Source organism: Amblyomma maculatum, chromosome 7 (assembly GCF_055883805.1).
Source record: "Amblyomma maculatum isolate TAMU_Amacu chromosome 7, ASM5588380v1, whole genome shotgun sequence".
In the NCBI taxonomy this organism is placed as follows: Eukaryota; Metazoa; Arthropoda; class Arachnida; order Ixodida; family Ixodidae; genus Amblyomma; species Amblyomma maculatum.
The window spans coordinates 75,812,363-75,830,559 of NC_139350.1; the positions used below are offsets into that span (position 1 = coordinate 75,812,363).

General features: G+C 45.1%; 1 long non-coding RNA gene across 1 annotated transcript; it reads left to right on the top strand.

The window, feature by feature from the left end:
- The first annotated feature begins 2,375 nt into the window (after nucleotides 1–2,375).
- Nucleotides 2,376–7,350, top strand: LOC146183679 (uncharacterized). Its single transcript, XR_014708499.1, has 4 exons — nucleotides 2,376–2,494; nucleotides 3,155–3,239; nucleotides 4,356–4,464; nucleotides 7,242–7,350. It is a non-coding gene; the product is annotated as an uncharacterized LOC146183679 (long non-coding RNA).
- The last annotated feature ends 10,847 nt before the right edge of the window (nucleotides 7,351–18,197 follow it).

Genomic DNA, 18,197 nt, shown 5'->3' on the forward strand with positions numbered 1-18,197 from the left:
AGGCCATAGTGGTGGGTAGGGAAATTTTGACTTCCTGGTGTTTTTTAACATCCACTGACATTGCAGAATACAAAGACGTCTTGAAAGTTGCTGACGTGCCTGGAATTCGGTCTCTCATCCTTGTGTTCAGCAGTTGAGCACCGTAACCACTGAACCACTATGGTGAGGTTGATGTCAACAATTTTGTTACTTGAATTCTTGAATTTTGTTCAAATGAAAACAGCATACAACAGTACACCGCTTCCCCATTTGATAAAGGGACTTCCAGCAAACGCACTTGCTAATGTTCATGCTGATTTCTAGTAAGAAGTGAAATGTGTGGAGTGTCTCGGTCTCGGTCTGGCTGAGTTATGTCCATGACTAACAAGGCTAGCAATGTATGACTATATGTCATACGTTTTTGCATTGAGTGAGGAGCTCACCAATGCTCTTAAGTGAGCCAACAACTCTGGCATCACCTAGGTCGAGCTGCAATGCGTTGATCCAATTTCTCCCGAGAAGGGCTGGATAGTAGTCTGGAGCTACAAACAATTGCAGTGTAGCTTTTCTTCACCAAAACGGTACTGGCATGGTAACCTTTCCCCTAACAGGCATAAGTCTTCTACAATAACTCTTCTGTGTTATGTCCGATGGATTTGCTTAGCTTAAAAAATTGCTTTTGGAATGCAGTTTCATTCATTTCGAAAATACCCACCGCCTTATGTCCAGCTCCATTCATAGAGACTCACTTGGAACTTGTAAACTGCCACAATTATAAAAATGTTTACTCGCTGTTCATTTGCCACAGCTTGTAGACTTGCGGTTTGGTTGCAGAAAGGTTCCCATCATTCTCAAGGCTTTGCACTGGCTCCATTGCCTTTGCTTGTTTTGCCTACTTGACATGTTCTGCTTTGTGTCTGTAGCTTCATAGAGTGACATACTCCTCCTAAATACCTTATCATAATGCATGTGTTGCACCGTGATTGGCATGCTGGCATACTGTTGCTTAGTGTGGTTTTCCACAGCAATCACAACCTTTCTGTTTCATGTGTGCTCTTATACAGTGTAAACTTGGTGAGCTAAACTATATATCTGTATTCCGAACTCATTTTTTTTTTAAAGTGATGCAGCTGCCCTTTAACTCTTCAAAGAAAGCCGCGAAGCACGAATGTTGCCTTTCCCTCTCCCTGCATCGGACATCTGGGCTATTCACACTCGACCACGGAGGACGCTTTCTTCCCGCAATCTGCTGCCGAGCCTAAACACGGCCGTCAACTGACAAAAGACACTGTTCGCTAACTTTGAAAAAACAAAACAAAAAAAACACGGAAATGAGCTTTCAACGAAACAACGAGCACCGTCCCGACCAAAGATCAGGACGCCCTCGCCACGTCGCGCGTAGAGCGGCTGTTCCGGTGGTTAATACGACGCCGGTTAAAGCGGAAGAGGCAAATGAATAGCTCCCAACCTTATGCGCCTAGTGCACTGGTATGGAGGCGCCACTGCTCCGGAACAAGTGGTGCCACCTACCGCCGGTCCACCCGTATGTGGTACGTCTGCTCGTCCGTGAGAGGTTTACGCTATCTACGCTTCTCGACAGCAAACATGTTAGAACGAAACCTTTTTTTTTGGTCATTTCCTGTCTAGTGCCACACACTCTAAAAAAAGAGTGTAAAAGGAGGGTAACTTCGGGATTTATGCTATCTGAAACCGCATGGCTTAAATATACCCTGCGCAATCACCCGCACGGAAGACGTTAGTCTCTCTCGCATGACTTTACAACATTTCGTCCCTGCAGCTCAAGCAAAAAAAACTTTGCCGCTTGTTTCTTCTTTTTTTTATGATGGTAACCGGTTTCAAGCTGGGTGCGGCTGTGTTTCTACTTCCCGACCGATGTCCTTTCAAGAGCTACCACAAAAGGACCCCCCGTTTTTCCACGGAGGAGGTGGGGAATCGTCGAAAGTTGGGAGCATCTTATCTTCTTACAAAAAGCGGTGCCTCCCCCCTTCACCTCCCCCCCCCCTCGACACCCGTCCCGTCTTTTGACTCCTACGCGAGCTTGACCGTGGAAGGAGCAAGGCCCAACTCAGAACAAGGGCGGACAGACAAGTGTGTACGCTGCAAAACAGGGAGAAAGGGGAGGTGAGGGGGGAGTGGTGGTGAGGCGAGAAGCGAAGCAGTTGCTTTTTAGTTTTGTTGCTTTTATTCTCAACGCAGCGTCACGTGTTCGTAGTTGCTTGAGCCTGCCTGCGTTCCCTGCGACTCTGCGGGTCCGAGAAGACGACGACGGCGATTGCCGCACGAGTGAGCGTTCGTGCTCTTTGTCGTTGGTACTCATCTGTGTTTTTAGAAAAGTTCGGTTGCTCTCAGTGATTATTTCACCGAGTGCGCTCATCGATGCCTCACTATGAAACGACTTCGTGAAAGTGTGAACTTCGGAATGAAACGGCGGATGGCTGGTCGTCGCGGTGGTGGTGTTCCAACGGATCCTTGGCGCCAAATTTCAGCCGCGCATGTAAGCGACGTTTTACATTTCGTTTTACGTGTTTTTCTCTGCTATTTAACTTGGCCTGAACATGTTTTGTTATTGCTCACGTCCGCGACGCTGCTTGTTTGTCTGTGAAACGGCCTCTGAGCACGACGTCTTGGATCCCAACCTGAGCTTACCACTCCCTCAGTTCAAACTGGAGGAGCGGCGCATCCCAAAATTTTCAGATGGTCACGACCTTTTTGCGGGATGTTAATGGTGCATTTTTAGTCGTCTACGACGCTCACAAGCATATCCCGCGGTCGAAAGTATGCGTCGACGAGCGCTAATGCAGTCCCGGTGATACGCATTGACGTGTTTGCATGCCGCATTATTTTTGCTCGCTGCCTACAATCGATTTTGATCGTCTGTTGTTGCTGCTTTACGGGAACGTTGCCATAAATGCGGGAGAGCATGCAGGGTGATGGGTTAAGTTTACGGTTCTTTTGCCAGCAACCTGTACGTTCAAAGGCAGCGCGCTTGATATCCTAAAGTCACGCTTTCAGAACGCCGATTTAACCCCGCAGTTTTGAGCTGATGGCGTCGGGACCAGAGGTGGGACCGAGCCGATTCGTGTACATGTATACTGTCGCAGTGACGCAATGTGCAGGAAAGACATTTCTCACGCTTTTTTTTTTCTCGCTGCAGGCTCAAGTCCTTCGTCTTGTCTGCGCAAGAACGTAGACTGTCGTTTCTTCAAAGAATTTGAAACTGGTCTCTGCTATCCGTGCTGGTAAGTCCAAAGCATTGTTTCCGTCCAGAAAGGGGCTTAAATTGACACGCGCACTTTTGTGGCACATATTGCTGATCACTGACATCTGCCTCAATGTATACTGCTTGAGATTCTCGTCGGAGAATATTTATGTCGCGTGCCATGTGTGTGTCTCCTTGCGTGTTGCCATTTTCGCTCATGCCGTGCAATATGGTGCACGCCCAGACAGTGACTTATCAATTGAGTTTCATTGTGTTTGAGGGCGTGTGCGAGTAAATAGTGTTATTTAACTTGCTGATCACTTATGTTAAGAATTGATAATAAATATTGGACTCGATCAAATCACTTGACAAGTGAAAAATCTGGGTTAGGTGGTGATCAGATGTCTTCAGCATTGAAGCAAACCATGTGTCACCCCTTCTCTGCTTTAAGACTGACTTTCTTTTTGTAATCGGTACATAAAAATACCAGCGCAAACAAAAATAATTTCGGGGACAAAGGAACAAAAAATGACAGGACGGGCACTGAAATACGTTTTGTGTTCCTTTGTACCTGTTTTTTTTTCTTTTTTTTTCGCTGGTCTTTTAGGGTGTAAGTATGAACCAACTGGCCCAAACAGCTATTTTGATTAAATGTGCTAATTTTCGTTAGCGAGCTAAGGAAAATTTTTATATCACTAATATTTTTCATTTGGGGATTTGCTATAGTTTCTACTCAGCTATTTCCATTCTGAACTTTTCAGCCTCCTGACCCATAGAAAGGAGGCTATGCCTGACCAATAACAACACATTCTTTTCCTTCTGTAGTTTCTGTTGTCAGACATTGTGTTATACTCATTACTACAATTCACTGGTACTGAGACATTCCCTCATTGAAGTTAATGTGTATTGTCATTGTGCTAGCAGTTTGTCATAAATCTGCTATTCTAGTTTATTTAAGCAGTTATTTCGACTGTAAAGAGGTGGCAGATATTGTTACAGATATATCTAGGAACAGGAGTTGTAGCTTTTGAGCTCATTGTCAAAATATTTGAGTCATTGTTTTGGCATGTGTGGTGCCATTATTTTTTGTACTATAGTTATGTATGTACTAGTTACGAGTATCATGCTAATGTTATGAATGATACCTTTGCTGCAGCGTACCTGCCAGTAGGAGGAATACGGTGTAGAAGTGCTGTTACTCCTGCTTCTAAAGATCAACCTGCTTTCTTCAGCGCTGGACGACTACTTACGGCAAGATTTGTGTGGTATGTATTTTTCGACATAGCTGTGGCATTGTGGTCTGTTCATTGTTGCTTTATGTCTATCAGAGAGCATATTTTTCTATGCTGAGGAGCAATAGCCCTGGCATTACATTGATTTTGGAACCATTCAGTGCTATTGAGCAAGTTAGCAAGGGAGGAATTTTTTCAGTATGTAATCGATCTGAACATGTTAACTTCTTTTTATAGAGTGAGCTGTTAATGTATGCCTCTTTTCTTTTTTTCTTCAAAACCTAATATTTAAATTGTTTGCACTTGGTTCTCAGCAGTAAGGTTACGTTCTCTGATGGGTGTAATTTTCAACAACTCACATGCTCTTATGTTGCTAGGTATGCCCACAATAGAATGAAACTAAAAATGAAGTACTGCTGGTGATATGTAATGGACGGTATTTTAGCACTTTCAGCTTTATTGTTTCTTTTGTGTTCTTTATATTGTTTTGTGCCATTTGTACTCAGCGTACTTTCCTTGTGTTCCACCACTACCATTTAACAAATATATATATATATATATATATATATATATATGCCCCCACCCCTTATGTCATGTCTATGGGCCTATAAAGGGAGAATGAATGAAATGAAATTTGCAGTACAATTAGAACTGGATTGTGCAGCACAGTGGACATGTCTGTGGTAGAGGATAATGGTTGAATGGCTAATCAACCAAAATTGACTTAACTTTTGCATTTTAATTTTAGGGGACAGTATTATATACCAGAAATGAGGGTCCCCAATATTATAGGTGAGCCCAGTTCTTAAATTTTCTTAAAGAGCAATGTAGTTCAGAATATTGAACAAGGAAAGGCATATTTGAAAACTATTGTCTTGCTTTCCCACATTGCATGTAAAAAATGTTGCTGCACTTGGTATTGTTGCCAGAATCATTTTAGCTTCTTCTGCATCATCAAAAACACAAAATATGTCTATATTATCTGAATAAGAAATGTCAGCAACACCCTTTTTTAGTTATGTAATGTGGAAAAACCAACTTACAAAGCTTTTAAAGGAATATTTTTGATGCTCATTATGTTAGACCACATAGATGATTAGGAGGGCTTTAGGCCTAGGCTCACTCATTAATAGCCTTCAATTTTGCAGTTTTCATATTGCCTCTTATAAACAAAAAGAATAGATAATTAAGTCTAATCCTGAAGCTGTACCAGGTACCCAAAGTCCACATTGCTGCACAACCCACCGGCAGAGACTGCACGGGTGTCTCTTCATAGTTTATGATTTGCAATCTGTAAAGGTAAAGAACATAATCTTCGAGAAATTTGTTGTAAACACTTTTTAATAATCCTTCTTGTATAATATTGGTCAGCATATACAATTTAATTAGTTAGGCATCTAAAGAGATAAGCAGTTGACAGTTCTGGCAAATTGCAGTTTATGAGAAGTTTTATTCCTGCTGCATGTGCTGCGAGCATTACATGAAGCAGCAATACATAGAATCTCAAGCTTTGTGGTTTGTTCAAGGAATTATAGGGGTATTGAAGTGTATTGTTTTTTGCCTCCTGAGCAAGATAATGTAGTTTTGAAGTGAAACGGCAGTCTCGAGAAGTTTTTGGCATCGGCATAAGCCGATGTGTGGTGTGAAACTAGCAATGAACTTATGTAAAAGTTGCATTTTATTGCCATGCTTTACATAATTCTGCATCTGTGACATCACTGCAGTAATGCACATGTGCAGAAGGTGCTTTGGATGTGCCTTGCTATCATTGCTCTTTTAGCATGAAATGTTCCATCTTTCAGAAGTGGTATCCCGCATTTTATAAGGCATAGCCTCTGTGGTATATTCATGCCTTTTTCCAGGAATGTAAACTGCACTAAAGGCAGAAACAATAGAATGGCCTTAGACATACCCCTGCAGGAGCAAGCTCTGCAGGAACAAGCTTCATTCGTTATATTCATGAGAAATGACAACAAATGCAAAAACAAAAGAACCTCCCCCATCCCTCCCCCCCCCCAAAAAAAAAGAAGAGATTTGCAGTTGTCACTTGTGATGGATGATCAGATGACTAAAGACAGTGTAGTCTCAGGAAAACATTAACACTATAGGCAACATAAGATAATGTCATGAAGGACCAGAGACAGTGTTTTCCAGGAGGGTGAGACCATAGTGACTAGAAACAAGACCACTGGTATGGTCAGGTGTGAAAGTAAACTATAATGTTTGGGTGTTGGAGTGGAAACCAGCAAACAACAAAGGTGAAAGTGAAGGTGATAAAACAAAGTTTAACATAAAAAGCTAATGATAAAAAAAAGGAGAACTGCACATATGAACGAGTAGAGGGAGGGGATTTTTAAATCACATCTTTTGCCTTTATTAGGCTAGCTTGTATTTTATCAATATGTTTTCATTCATATTTCTTTAAATGACCCTCTGGGTAGTCCAACATCAGTGATGCCTATGGCTTGACCCTGCTCCTAACAAGAATATGTCTCATTGTATATTGTGTCTTATTGAGCATATTGTCAATTTTTTCTGAGATTGCAATGTGCTAGTTGTCTATGTGTGTGTTAGTGGCGCAGGTAAAGCTCAGATTTGGAGAATTTTCATTGATCTATATATTGTGTGAGTCCACAATTCTCATTATATAAACACTTGGAAGCCTGTACTGGTGCACTATTTCCATCTGTCTTCCTTTTTACTTGCCCTTTGTGCAGTGTTATTTTTATATGTGAATTAATTACTCCATAAGCATGTTTTGTGAGACTTTCTTTGTGAGTAACCGATTACAAGTTCTCTTTTCCATGCAGGTCAAATACGTGGTACATCCCTGCCCTGACTGTGCGGAGAAGATTATCCAGTCCCTTGCTGCAACTTTGGTGTATAATGAGGTGAAATAAACACCATGGTATGTTATCTTAACCGATTGTTCTGTAAATTCTTTTTGTTCACTCTGCAACATAACTTACGGCTTGAGCACAACATGACACAGCCTACCTCACCTGAAACATTGCTCACTGTCACACTCCAGACGACACAGATATTGCAATGTTTCAACATAATCTTTCCTTCCAGAAAATCTTGAAATGTATTGGTTAGCTTTATTCCTGCTTCCAGTGACCAAGTTTACGATGCAGATTGGTAATCGTACTCTTGTGTGGATAGCAAATATATACCACAAGATGATGCTTAGATACCCTATGTAATATGGCATTACTTTAAACTGCTTGGAGGGCAACGTTATCCTTCTCCTGGTGGTATAAGCTTGCACCATAAAGGTGCAAAACTTTGCGCTCTTTGTCGTAATATAAATTTATGCTCTAAAATGGTAACTTTGCACCTGTACATACAGGATAAGTTTACGTTGGCAAGGTGCACACTTGCACCTTTGATGCAAGTGTATGCTTATGCCATCGACAGACTAAAACATAGGCCTTTATGAAAGGTGCAACGTTATGCCTAGGTAGAATACAGTTACACTGCTTGTGAAGGTGCAAGTTTATGCTACCAGAAGCGTAATGTTATACTACATGCAATGGTATAAATACTTAGTCTTCCAAGACACAGCGTAACCTTACCCCAAAAAGGTGTTAGCTCAGCGACAAGCAGTTTACCCCCCAAAAAGACTAAGATCACACCTTTTTTTTTAGAGTGCACGTGCACGTAAGAGAACATGTACCATGTGTGTGTGTTGAAAAAAATGAACTAAAAGCAAAGCGAAGAAAGCCGCTACACGTTCATGCCGTCTGGTAGAAGGCCGCCGGCGCTTTGGGTGCAGGGCATCGTCGGCGTGCGAGCACTTCTGCTGGCGGCTCGTCGTTTGTTTGTTTTTCTTTGAAGTAGGAATTTGGAACCCAAACATTATGATACTTTGAAAGTAAGGAGATAAATAAAAAAAAACTAAGCCAGTGTGCAATGCGCAGCACTGGTGTAAGGGACCGAGGGGCACAACAGAGTAGCGCGGGAAGTCGGGGAAAGTATGTGGCTACCAGCCCAGCTCCTATTTATTCTCACAGCAGGAGTGGAAGCAGGTGGTGTGCAGACAGGAGGGCACCGCGAGGCACCTGACGAAGCACCCAAAGCCATTTAGGATGACGAGCATTGCGAGCTGAGTGACAGTCAGTGACATGGTGAATACCAGCTTGCATGCGCTGTCTTAACCCCGCAGTCGCAAGCGATGCACACATCCAGGCGGGCACCCAGTATAATGCTGTGGAGAGCGCTTAAAGGGACACTAAAGACAGCCAAAGATGGTATGAAAATCTAATAAACTACATTTGGTGACACTGTCGCCGCATATCCGGAAGCAAAAAATCGAATAATTGCTGAGATATTGCGATAAGAAGTTGAGGTTTTTTCTTGTTCCCGCCGGTGGAATTCAAACTGTGGCCTCCAACTACGTAGTTGGAGTTGAGTGACGCACACTATGACGTAAGCGGAGACTCCGTGACAGCTAGCGAGCCGGCGCGGCCCGCGGCGTCGCATCCCTCAAGGGCCAACTTGGCAACAGCGTACTCGCTATGACGGCCTCAGCCGAAATAAATAAAACAATGAAGAGAGTAATTTACCGAGCGATGGGCTCATAAAGGAAGAAAAAAAAACAGAGCGCTTGTAATGCACAATAATTTACATGTTTCTCAAGCTTTTGCGCTCCTTCTTGCACTGTGTATAAACAAACCGAGCCCTCGGTCATCGCAACGCTTCCTGACATGTTTACATACAAATAAGATTTAGTTACCAGCAAAATAGTGTCCTCGCTGCTGCGCTTGTCAGTTTTGAAGCTTCGTCGCACTTTTTTCCTTCAAGGTTTGTGCTACTGCTCCGTGTTCAGCAAAAATTACGTCCACGGTAGCAGAACATGACCGAAGTGCCGGCGCCACTACATTTGCCAGCGCTGTGAAATTCCACATGTTAAAATGGATCCAGTGCACAATATAGTGCGCATAGGCATTCAGAACATTAGTTGCAAGACGTGAGAGCAGGCAGCATGCGCCGATGATCAAGAAGTTGTAATTTTTAGACCTGCAGCAGAAACACTTTATTGTAAATGGGGCCATGACATAAAAACTAGAAATATTTCGAAGGTTCCTGTGGCGCGGCGTAGCCGAGCGGTTAGCGCCGAATGTTACGGAGCAAGCAGTGCCGAGTTTGAGTCTTACCGCTTCTGTCGGTTTTCTTTTTCTTCTTTTTTACAAATTGTTTATTTTTTAACTTTTTGTAATGTATTTCTGGTGCTTCGTTATTTTTAGTTTTTACATTTTACCCGAGGCCCTTTTTTTCGCCGGGCGACGAGCGCAATATATCGACGCTCTCCTTGGTATGAGCGGCAAGTATGCCCCTTTTGTTTACGACGCCTGCAAATAGCACGTTGAAGGTCTTGTTGACGCAGTATATGTTGGTCAGATGTGCCATGATTTAGTGAACAATTGAATGATAATGCGTTTTTCCTTCGGTACATAGCATATGCATGCTTTTCGTGGCATACGTAGCTGCAATCAAGCGGTCAGGTCGCAGTCGAAGCGGCAACGGCGGCGATTTGTTGGCGCAGAAGTATGAACGAAGGAGTGTGTCGGCGGTAGCGGATTTCGCTCGCTCGTGCCTCCGAATGCTCAAATGGGAACCATCAAGGCGCATCTGCTGCTCCAAGCTCGTAATTCAGGCGCTGCAGGTTCAAACAAACTATCCGAGTGCGCACGAAATGCCTGAGCCGAAACATAACCAAAACTGAAGTGGGCGCCTGTGGCGCCTCCAACTATATATTTTTGTATTTGCCTTGCAACGTTTACGTTGTCTTTTCGCCATCGTTTACGTATGATAAAAGCGTGTTATCATGTTTGAGAAAAAACGTACTACTGCACTCAAACATGCAACGTAATTCGCATTTGTCAGCCTCCGGGATCCCTAGCGCGTCACGTGATTTGTTGTTGCGAGCCTCGGCCGTTTGGCTGTGGTGGCGATACCTGTATTTCTGTTATTCTTCTTTACTACCTTATAACAGCTCTGTTTTCAGTAAGAGGGGTCTTTTTGTAATCAGGAACTGGCATTCTATCGATGCAACCCCACTTCCTTTCTCTCTTTAGTGTCCCTTTGCACTGCACTCGTGACGACAGGCGAGCCGTGGCAGGACCGCTGAGGACTCTTCTTTTTCCTCCTTTTTTTTTTTTGTACACAGGGTTAAGCACGCTGTCTTGACCTCGCGGTTGCCGGTGACACGCTCGTTCACGCGAGCGCCCGATTGAATGTGGTGGCGAGCACTAGCAAAAGCGGTTCGCTCGTGAAGACAGCGGAGCTGTGACAGATCCACGGACCACTTTTTTTTTCTCTTTTTTCTTTTTAGCAATGGTACCCATTGACTTGAACGCTGCAACGGCCAGGTGAACGGCCACGTCTACCGCGGAATATAGGCAAGCGTCATGTTTTAAACAAAGGTGGCGCTGCGATCGGAAGCGACATTGAGTGTAGGCAAAAGCGCAGCGTGCCTACACTGCGCCAAGCGAGAGCTGCCTTCGAAACCAGTTCGCGTGTGCAAATATTCTGAAGCGTAAGCTTTGCTTGTGCGTAGAAACAGTTCGGTCTGTGCCTGGAGAGTAGTTCAGCACTTTATTAGTCGATTACTGCTGGAATTACCTGGCGAAAAGCGCTGCATTGACTGCTTTCTCCGTGGCCTCAACAGCGCGCGGCTACGGTGGGCGACTGTAGCAACGTTGGACTGTAGGGACTGATTACATTATATGAAAACGAGAAATCGCAATGTATAAGAAAAACTAATATATAGTCAACACTGTCCAACTTCTTCCGGGCCTATTGTTAGCCCATGCAAGTACGATGATATAATATGAATGATTGGAAGTGTGCTTTTCATATGACGACTATTTTTATGGGTACGTTTTCTCTGCTCCAAGCACCTTCACTTTAAAGAATAATATTGCCGGTAACTATATTGAACTAGAAATATACTTCTAGCAAACTGTACCTGCAACTTAAGTCATAAAATTTTTTTGAATAAGGACAACTCAATCTTTTAGTTCTTCGCAACATTCGCCTATAGTGTGCGCTGCCAACTTCTTCTATCCTGCTCGATAAAAAAATGTTTGACATCTGTTTAGCGCATAGACGTAGCCAGGGTCATTCACAGGTTAATAATATATACATAAAGGCCCGTAATAATGCTCTAATTTTTTTTCTATTAGCGCAAATACAATGTTCTCCACTATGTTCACTATCGCTTGCAGCGCAATTTGCGCGATCTGCTGAGCATTATTTAATATTTCGAGAAATTTCTTATTCAAATGCGCGTCGTCTCATTCTGTTTATTTTTCATCCCTCATAGCCAATTCCACTTTGTTACATGTACTGTACATACCAAAATTAAATATCTTGCTCAATTACAGCTGGTTGTATGTGGTTAATTCGTTCATGATGATCTTAATGACCTTCAAAAAGAAAATTTAATACTCCGAGAAATAGCGCTGTTTGACTTTGTCCGGATCCTAACGATGTTCACTAGATTTCTAGAAATGTTGATGTAGAGTCACTCGAAATTCGGGACAGTGAAAACAGAGAAAGGCTACTTCACAACTCTGGGCTTATTTCGGCAATATCGCGCTAGAATGACCGCTCAAAGTAAGCAGCTTTTGCAGGGGCATTGCTTCAGATGAATGGAACTCACAGTGCGGTTTCCTCGCTGCGTTCGATTAATATCATACGCACACGGAATATATAAAAAGCGTGCACAAACTGCAGGCGTTTGTTATTGCGCTATTCGTCGTATGTTCGAAAAGCAATCAAGACAAAATTAAGTTGCAAACGAACTGATCGCGTTTCAGTGCAGTAGTGCAATGCACATTAGCTGCGAAGGCATTCTGTCGCCGAAGGATCTACAATTGTTGCGCTCAACGCCTCTGTCATTCGCTCCCTCTTTATCTCGCCGCAAGAAACAAGCCAAAACAGGTAGCATTTTCTTTCTTGTGCCGTGTTGCGCAACCAACCACACCACAGCTTGCAGGAATATCGGGGGCTATGCTCGAAAGCGCAGCAAGCGCAGCGTATCCAATGCAGACGGCCCGTGCTTTTGCCTACACCACGAAAGTCACTGCTGTCGCTAGCGCCGCCGCATCTCCACTGACGTCACGGGCTGACGCTTGTCTATAGAAGGACGTGCCCCTAGAGTTTTGCTTTTCTTTTTTTTTTTTATGAGGGAGAGGGTTTAGTTCCCTTAAATTTGAAGGGGGAGCTGGACGCCAGAAGGTGAACAAGAAAATTGCCATGCAAATATTTGAACAGCAGTAGGGGGACCATCCAGGAATTATCAATTAAGAAAAAGGTGGAAGAAACAGAGGGGGGTCTGTGGAAAACAGGGATGGAGACCAAATCAGCATTGGAAATGTAGTTTCAATCAGGAAATAGCCAAAGAAAACATTTACGATAATTCTAGGGGCAGCTCATTGTTGTGCGAGGCTTGGACAGGAGTATTGCGGACTAAGACATACCGAGTCAAGTACCAAGAGATAGACACGCTGTGCAGGGTGTGTACGGAGGATGAGGAAACGGCTGAACACTTAATAATTTCCTGTAAAGGGCTCCGTCCTATAGTTCAAGGCAATGAGGCAGAATTAGCCAAGGCATTGGGGCTTAAGAATAATGGAGGAAAAATAAACCTTAAAAGGGTAGAAATAACCAAACGAAGGTTAGCTGATTGGTGATTGAAAGCAAGGCAAGAATAGGTCCAAACTACATTACTACTCACGGCTAGGCGGCCTGTGGCGCCTCCGCCCGATTCAAAGGGTTCAGCCTTATCCATCCATCCAGCCAATCAGGTTGATTCTTGTGGTGATTGCACGTTGTGGAAATTAGGGATGGACCTCAGGGGGTAAAACCGAGCCCGAGGGCCCAGTCCGGCGTTCTGGGCTAGGTTTAGATGCTCTGCATCTTCGGCTATGCTGAGGTGAGAACATTTCCCTGTTAGTCAGTTCAACCTTGCAACTATGTTGTAAAAGTTGTTCTTGTAAATATTTGCATTGTACATAAATATTCAGTTATTCTTCTGGCAACCTCGTGTCTTCAAGTCATCGCTACATAACGTCTCCGACGGGGCGCCCCTCTGACAGCGTACCCCTGGTGCACAGAGCAAAAGAACCAACAACGGAACTTACTACTGGCTTTTCCCCTCGGTGGCAATGTATGTGTAGACGGCATGCTAGACCCCCCAGAAGCGAGAGCCGAGTAGGTAGTGCAGGTGAAGGTAGTGTGTCCTCATTCGGGGAAAATGCTCGGCTGAAAATCTGGACGCGGCAAATCCGGGCGTGTTTGTCAGCTCTGCTCGTTGGACGGCAGCGATCCAAACTTTGCGTCGCTTCGCTTCGTAAAGCTTATTCGGGGACATAGAACCGAGCTATTTCATGTAAAGAATTGCCAACAAAAAATAACTTTAAAATACGCCATAAATAATATGAATATAAAGCAAGGACTACCTAGCTAATAAGGGAAGTCTTATGCCTGCAGCCTGTAAGAGAGCGCGAGAGTTGGAATCCTTCCGGTATTTCCTGCGCCATGAGCATAAGCTCTGCAGTACTGGTTATTTGGTCCAAGAAAACTGCTTAAAATTTCCCACTTAGAAAATAAGCCTGCAGAATGGAAATGTGCGGTTCATTTTGTGTGTGTGCAAATTGAAAAAAAAAAAAAGAAATAGAAAAGGAACGGGGATGTTTAGTTTTGCAGTAGTTTCCATGTATATTGATTTTTGATCCGATACAGGAGGTGTGAGCACGGTATGCAACACGCAAAACCCCGAAGGCGCCCTGTGCGAGCTACACGGAGGGGCTCGTCACCAACTCCATTCATCACCCGAAAGTGGTCGCGGCAGCGCGGCTAAGAGAAAGGTTCAGGCTTCGCTCGTAAATGCAAAGCAAAAGGAGAAAATGGGAGACAGCATCTACCCCCTCACCCTCCCCCTACTGTGCGTCTTCCCCGCAATTAAAAAAAAAAAAAGCGCGCAGCTGCTCCTGCGTGTCTCGCGTGTACGTGTAGACCTCCACGCTTGCTAATGCTAGGCCACTGACCTATGAGGACCTCTACACACGTTTCATGGCAAGCTGAAGCGGTCAGCAAAATTATCGGAATGGTTCCCCTAGTTGCAGCGGCCGCTAGTGCTTGGCGCGACACATCGTGTTCCATGTGGTTCCCGGAGACTGCCGTTGGCTCCAATGATGTCGAAACAGTTGCACAAAAGAGCCCTCAGTGCCGCTGCACTCTCAACATATCGCCTCCTCCTCCCTTTTTTTCATCACCCACCTTTATTTTTTCCGCACAGCGGTACGTGGTACTCGTTGGATCGCCTTGCTGTGGGTGCACACCTCCTCACATAAAAGAGACACTTCGTAGCAAAACGAGCTGCCATTTCTCATTTCATCTTGACAGCCATACTACCTTCGCTCCATGTGAATTGCAGACAACATGGCATTGATGCTGTGTTTTGAGGAAGCCTCCCAGTCTTTGGCAGGGATAGCTTTTGCTTGCTGTAGCACGAGCACGACCTCGACCTTGCTCCCTATTTAAGAGGCTGAATGGATAATAAATATTCAGCTGTCAGTCAGCGCACGGGTTGTGTCTTAGTTCCTTTATTTGCACCGTCTCATGGACGTGAAGCTCGTAAAGACGCAAAAAAAAAGCGCGGTTGTTGCAGACGGCTACAAGTTTTGCTTCGAGCGCAAAAGCCAAAATGACACCGCAGCATATCGATGGGCGAAATACTGGAGTACAGTTACGCTGTATCCCGTTTATGAAGTACGATGAAACAGTCATGAAATTGCTTGTCACGCATCGCGTCTAAAAAAAAAAATTTGCAACGCAGCGGTGCGCTACCACACCGCAATGCAGACTTGCATTGCAAGTAGGGACAGATTTCTCCTGCTCCTTTCGAAAATTAATTATACCTAGACACACTAGCGTTTTTTTTTTTTGTTTTTTACTACCCTACCAAGTTTTCACTGAATTGCCTCGATGCGCTCATATATGCACGGATCAGACGAAATGAGCGTCTGCAGGTTCTACGCTCAAACCGCGCTAGGAAAGCACACTTCACCAATGTCTTCGGCGATTGGTTGCCTCGCGAGCTGCTTCCGGGCCAGACGCGAAATTTCCTAATAGCATCCTTGATCACTCGCACCGGGCCGGTCTTGTGCGCACCATCTATCCTGGATCAAGCGCACTGGTGCGCACCCGCTGTCCTCGATCACCGGAAACGCTGGAGCAGTTTTTCGTTGCCCCATCACGCACCCAGAAAATCGGTGGTTCTCAGACTGCAATCCAGGCAAGCACTGCAGGACGCGCGCTGCAGAGAAGCCGCTTTGCCCTGCGCGATGTGCTTGCGTCTGTACGCAGACTGACGCGATGGAAAAAAAAAATAGTACGGATGATTGACGCAATCGATAAACTGCTGTCAAGATCATATCTGGTTACGAAGACGGTATGACAATCGACCTCACACAGCGTAAACACGGTGAATGCCTGAAATTCGACCAGTTTTTTCATCAGGCTGATCATCTGGCGCGCCCTCAACGATAGCGAGGCGCGCTTAAAATTCCCTGCTTAACAAAGCAGCTGTGCAGAGCCTTTGACACGTCAAGCTTGTAACATACGACATGTGCCTTTGAGACGTGAATTGTGTGATTTATATTCAGTTCCGAAAGCCTTTCTGGGTGCTACAATGTGATCGGCCCGGCTAGAGAAATCGCGCTTTTAAGCTCAGGGGGACTTACAGAAGACGGCTGAAGAACACGTTCTTTCATTTCTTGTTTTTGAATAATCACGAATGTGTGCGTAATGATTGGATTTAACTCACTTATGGTATGCGGAAAACAAAAGTAGCGAACAAGCCGTCGCCGTAATACTTGGCATAGCAGAAAATACACTCTATATCATTCGACCGCGTAGCCGCTTCCGTGGCGTCATTCAGTTCTCTTCAGATATTGCCAAATGATGCCTCGTACCGTTGATATTGTTGCTTTCTACAACGGTGTGTGTGGAGCACGGAGTTTGGCGAGATTGCAGCAGACGCTCCAGAAGAATGGTGTCGCTGCAGGCACGCACCCGCGGGGTGCATTTCATCATTGGTGTTGAATTTTCTCAGGGTGCCACTGCCGTGGTGCACATGGCACCGTGCCGGTTTTGGGGCGCACCCAGTGGGCGTTGATCGAGGATGCTATAAAAACACAGAACCTGAGCGACAGCGACGAGCGGCAATGCTTTGGCGGCCCTCCGCCCTCCCCGCGGCGTCCACGCCAATTGTCGCCTCATGCGGCTAGCGCTTTAGTTTCGGGGCAGGCGCAGAAAATACTTTAAATATTTTTAAAGTTTGTGGAAATGCTCCCTCTCGCATTCCGGACCCATCCCTAGCGCATTGACTGTGACGTAGGCTCACTGAAAAAATCGTAATGAAGTGTTTGTGACGTCATCGCGCAGTTTTATGGCGTAAAAGACGATGCTGCTGGTCAGCTCGTTTCGGCCGTTCTATCGCACCCGTAACGTTCTAACAGTTCTACGCACGGACAGCACGACGGCTCACTGTAGCCAAAATTATGCTTGATGGCAATATTCATTCACTAAAATTTGCAAAGGCTGCTGCCGATGGCACGGCAATGGTCGGCGGACCGGCGTTGTTGCCGGTCGCCGTAGCCGAGACCGGAGTGGCCGACAGCGCAGCAGTGAGGGAATGTATAGAACTCCTTGGGTTTGCAGCAGAAAAGACAAATGTTATCAGGATTGCTGATACGCTCGTTCGACAGTAGCAGCATGTCTGTACAAATACGGAGCCTTCGACAACGGCGCCTCCCGCGGGCGCGCCAGGCGACGAACTGCGCTGCTCTCTGCCTGCCCTGCTCGTCGCTCCTATAGTCGCATTCGCCGGAAGGCACTTCGGAACGAGTCAGCGACTCAATGCTGTAATAAAGGCTCGTATTCCGTCACCGCTTTACTACAGGAAGCCCGTCTCATAATAAAATGACCTCGATAAAATGTTTGTATGGCGACTGTCCTCAATCGGCCTTATTTGCTATGCACATGTAGCGCCGAGGACTATTCCGGGCCGCTTGCCGCATTGCTCGGCGCACCGGGGTCACATCGGCGCTTCGCGGGGATTGTACACACGTTCTGCGATGTAAGCAATTGTCGATTTCAGTTCACTTTTGCCAACACTATACTCGATGATCGTTTTCATTTGCTAAAATTTGTGAATTTTCTCTCAACAATCATCAGATTTACACGTATGAAGCGGAGCTCAAGACGGCGCACGAAAACGGTGTCTCGATCAGTTCGATTCAAACTATACACCCGCGGGCATTTAAGCGCTCCTTCATATAGCCAAAGCCTCTCCAGCTTTTTAATTTTTCCCAGCTGCTCGCATAGCGTAGGATTTGGGGCAAAATTGTAGCGAAGCGAGCGGCCGACATCGACGCTGCTGCGAGCAACAAGTTGTGCGAGATGGCGACAGCTGTTAGCTGGCCACAACGGCATGTTTCCGAATAGTTCGTCTTAGCGAGGCGTGACAGGATCGCCAAAACGACGCAAACACCACTTTTACGGATCCAGTAGTGTGTGACTCCACCATGACAGCATACGGCGGAGTCACACTGCAAACAGAACAGACGACGCGCCTATTCGTTGACGTCACGTGTTTTTGGCCCACGTGACATTTCAATATTATGTCCTCGGTTTTTTTATGTCAAGTAAAAACCTGGCAACTGCGAACCGAAACCGAAACTGCAGCATGC